This window comes from Macadamia integrifolia, chromosome 1 (assembly GCF_013358625.1).
Source record: "Macadamia integrifolia cultivar HAES 741 chromosome 1, SCU_Mint_v3, whole genome shotgun sequence".
Classification (NCBI taxonomy): domain Eukaryota; kingdom Viridiplantae; phylum Streptophyta; class Magnoliopsida; order Proteales; family Proteaceae; genus Macadamia; species Macadamia integrifolia.
This window is the reverse complement of record NC_056557.1, coordinates 13,172,902-13,177,213: the sequence shown is the minus strand read 5'-3', so window position 1 is coordinate 13,177,213 and position 4,312 is coordinate 13,172,902. Positions and strand designations below refer to the sequence as shown.

The following is a 4,312-nucleotide window of genomic DNA, read 5'->3' as shown; positions in this document are numbered from 1 at the left end:
TTCTTCCCTACCTACTGTACTGAAAGGGAGAACTAGTGGAATACCTTACAAGAGGATTCTTGTAGGGAGTGGACTAGATTCAGATTGAGTCGAACCACTATAAATCTTGTGTTGTGTGATTGTGCCTATTTTATTTATTCCGCATTGTTTTAAATTACAATCACACTTGTGTTCTATACATCAAAAAGAGTTAAAATTTCACTAGTATAACCTATTCACCCCCCCACCCCCCCTCTAGGTTATTTCAAAAGGGAGGCCTTTGGGGTCCAGATTAACCTTGACTATGGAAATTGGAAGGCCCTATTTGGTTGTCTTGGTTCTGGGAGAAATTTGGGTGATTTCTCCATCCTGGATTGTAAATGTTACTACATGGATTATTCTGATATAAGGTATTCACACTTTTATTGGAAGTTCCCCTAGAGGTGTTGGGGCAATCTTTTATGACATGTCCAGGGGCCTGGCACCAAGCACACATCTTAACCAAATTGATTGATGATGACTCTCTAAGAACAATAGCTTCAATCCTTTTAATAAGGCTATCTAAGTGGGCTTCCTTGGCTACTAACCCATCCACAAAATATTATTTTCTCGTATGATTCTTTCACTCTCTTGGGTTGATTTCTGCTCACGAGTTTTGTCAGCTAAGTCAAGTAAGAATTCCCATGCCTTTCCTTTATCTGTGAAGGATGTGAATCCCCCAGGATACATAAACTCTATCATTTGTTTAGTTGGGTAATCAATACCCTCTTAAATGATTTGACATAAATGGCAAAAGTCTAGGCCATGATGAGGGCATTCTTAGAGTAGATCCTTGAATCTCTCTATAAGTTTGGAAAATGACTCACTAGACTTTTGCCTAAACTGAAGGATATCACTTTTAAGCTTATTGGTCTTGTGAGTTGGGAAAAACTTCTTAAGGAAAACAACTATGAACTGTTCCCATGAGGTTATGGAATTTTTGGGTAACTCATATAACCACTTCTTAGCTTGGTCTTTCAATGCAAACTTGATGAACCTAAGCTTAACAACATCATCAGAAAGCTATTGGACTTTCATTAGAATACCTCTTCAAATTCCCTAAGGAATAGGTATGCATCCTTAGAGGGCAACCCATGGTAGTAGGGCAACGTAGTGATGTACTGCAATTTGAGTTCAAAATTTTTGCCCCAGGCTTATGGTAGAACTATGTAGGAAGGTTGGGCTGCTCTATCAGGGTAGAACCTATCTTTCAGAGATCTAGGTGGAGGGCTTTGATGTTGGTCTCCCATATTGAAGGGTTTTAAAGAGAGAAAACATATAGGCACTACTTATTGGATCTCTTCTTTCTAATCGATTCTTAGTATTATGTACCCACCTAACACTTATGTAATAGAAAACTATCCACAGCCAGAGTAAGACAAGCACAAAAGAATGGAAAGAAAAACAAAATTTGATTTATTTTTTGGCTTTTTAGGAGCTTATCTACAGGATCCGGGGTTGCTCAGGTCAATTCCTGAGGTACTGCTACAAGGCGAAACCTGTCTTTATCATACTATGAGGCTTGGCGATCTCCATCGATACAACTATTATTGTAAGTTATTCTTCTAGGAATTCAATAAAAAAAAAAAACAGAACAAAGCAAACAAAGCGCTCCGATTTACCAAAACAAAGCAAAAAGTAACATAAAACTATGTCGTCGGCAACGGCGCAAAAAACTTATTATGATTTAAAATGTAACCGCAAGCATACCGATCAGTGTAGCTACGGGTCAAACATAAGGGGAGCAGCTACTTTATTTTTAGATTTTTTTAATAATGTGAAAGTGAACCGATTAATGGTTGTGATCTAATTCTATCTACCACCCTAAATATATATATATATCTAAAATAATGTCCTAACCATTCGTCATCTAAGAATTTAAATACGCAAGCCACATAATTAAAATTAAATAAATAAATAACTGAAAATAAACAAACCACGCAATTAAAAAGCAATGAAGGAAAAAAATGATGAAATAAAAATAAAGTAAAAGAAAGGGGATAAAGCTAGAGAGAGGCTCACAAGTAGGTTTCTCTACTTAGCCTGAGGGATGCATCATAATATGAGCTTCCCTACTTGACCAGAGAGTCACTCTTATAAGGGTTACTCTACTTGGCTTTAGAGAAAATGAGGCAATTAAAATAAAACAATAAAATGATGGTTATATGGCTAGGAGGGGCAAAACCAACGCATACATTAGCCATTAACCTTGGGGGAAAGGGAGAGTAATAATATAACGACTGAAATTAAAATCCTAAATTAAGAAAGAAAAGATAGTCAGAAGAGAGAATGAGATGGGGGAGAGAAGACTATTGAAGAAGCCTACCTACTTGAATCAATGCTTGAACTTGAAAGCTTGGGTGATTTGGGATACTGTCAACCCTAAAAACCAGATCTAAAATGAACCAAATCTGAAATTTCTAAGCCTGGAGAAAACAAATCTTGAAAAAAAAATTAAACTTAAAAAAGAGATGTTCCACAACTCTTGATCTTGTCACCTAGATCTAAGCCTAGAAAGAACTATAACTTAAAAATTACAACTCAATTGCATAAATCATAAACATAAAAGGCTAAATAAAAATAAAAGAGTGCTTGCATTAATTGAAATAAAAAGCTATTACAAAAGTGATTAAAGCAAAAATAAAGAAGAACTAAAATTAAAGAGAGAGAGAGAGAGAGAGAGAGAGAGAGAGAGAGAGAGAGAGAGAGAGAGAGCAACTAAAAAGAAAACCCTAAAAGAAGAATGAAGTGTCCCCCTCTTACATGAGTTGTATTTATAGGGAATGGGGAGATAGGGTAACAAATTTCTCTTTCCTAAAGGGAGAAACCCATAATTGATAGGTGAGATCTTTTGAGACCAAAAGCACTAAGGCGCAGGAGAGAGAAAAGAGAGATAAACTTAGAAAAAAATTTTATAATTTTTTTGCTTATTTTCTTTCCTTTTTTATTTATTTTTCTCTTCTTTTTCTCCCTCTCTTCAAATCTTGTGCACAACCCTTGTTGGCCGCTTTTTTTTTTCTTTCCCTTGGATGATTTTCCTTCTTGCTTTGTGTGATTTGAACAATCTTCTGGTGATGATGTGGAGAAGAAAGAAGATTTGGATAAGATTTATTTCTCCTTTTTTTTTCTTTCTATTCTTCTTAAGACCTCTTGGTGAGAAAGGGAATTTTACATGCCATAGCTCACCAACTACACAAGGTAGCTGTTGTTAGAGAGATATGACGCCCGATAATGCTTAAGGCCTTTAAAATACAAAACCTGCAAAAAGAGAGTAAAACCAAAGGTAGCTTCATTCTAAATATATAAAAATGCATGCTTTACTACTTAGATTTCACACATAAATATGCTAATCAATCAACCTCAAAGCATCCAATGATCACGAGTTCATCTTGGTAGCCATTGATTATTTCACTAAATGGGTAGAAGCTCAGTCATATGCAGTCCTCACATCTGCTAAGGTAATAAAATTCATCCAAAAAAATATCATTTGTCGATATGAAGTGCCCCAAGAGCTGATATTGGATCAAGGATCCCATTTCTAGGGTAAAACTGACAAGATCTGCACAAAGTTCAATATCAAAAGGCACTGCTCTACCACTTATAGGCCACAAACCAATGGGGTAGTAAAAGCAGTTAACAAGGACATCAAGGCCATCCTACAAAAAATGACTGAAACACACAAGGATTGGGCGGATAAGTTATCACTTGCTTTATAGGCATATCGGACTTTTGTACTATCCTCGACAGGAGCAACTCCTTTTTCCTTAGTATATGAGGTTGAGGCGGTTCTACCAATGGAGATCCTAATACCATCCATAATGGTGCTCTTGGATAGTCAGTTACCTGAAGGAGAATGGGTGAAGGTCAGATATGACGAACTCAATTTTCTCGACAAAAGATATATGAAGGCCATGGATAGTCTAAGGAAATATCAACTAAGAATGGCAAGGGCCTTCAACAAGAATGTGAAGCCTTATCATATAGAAGAGGGTGAGCTTATTCTTAAATAACAAAGAGCCCCAATATATGACTCAAGATGAAAATTTAGACCTAATTGGAGTGGCCCATTCACTGTCAAGGAAATTCTACCAGGCAAGGCTATAAAGCTCATGGACCTCAACGGCGAAGAAATGTCCGGATTGGTCAACATGGATCAACTCAAGAGATATTATGTCTGAAAGGATAAATATTCCAAACTATGCTAGATTTGATTCCTCTTAAGGGATACGTAGGCAACTTAACATGTGCAAGTGTGGTTTCAACAAGTTCAAGGCAATAAATTGGTTCCTAGATT

General features: G+C 36.5%; 1 non-coding gene across 1 annotated transcript; it reads left to right on the top strand.

Moving 5' to 3' along the window:
* Nucleotides 1–778: 778 nt before the first annotated feature.
* LOC122087175 lies at nt 779–885 on the top strand. Its single transcript, XR_006142686.1, has one exon. It is a non-coding gene; the product is annotated as a small nucleolar RNA R71 (small nucleolar RNA).
* The last annotated feature ends 3,427 nt before the right edge of the window (nt 886–4,312 follow it).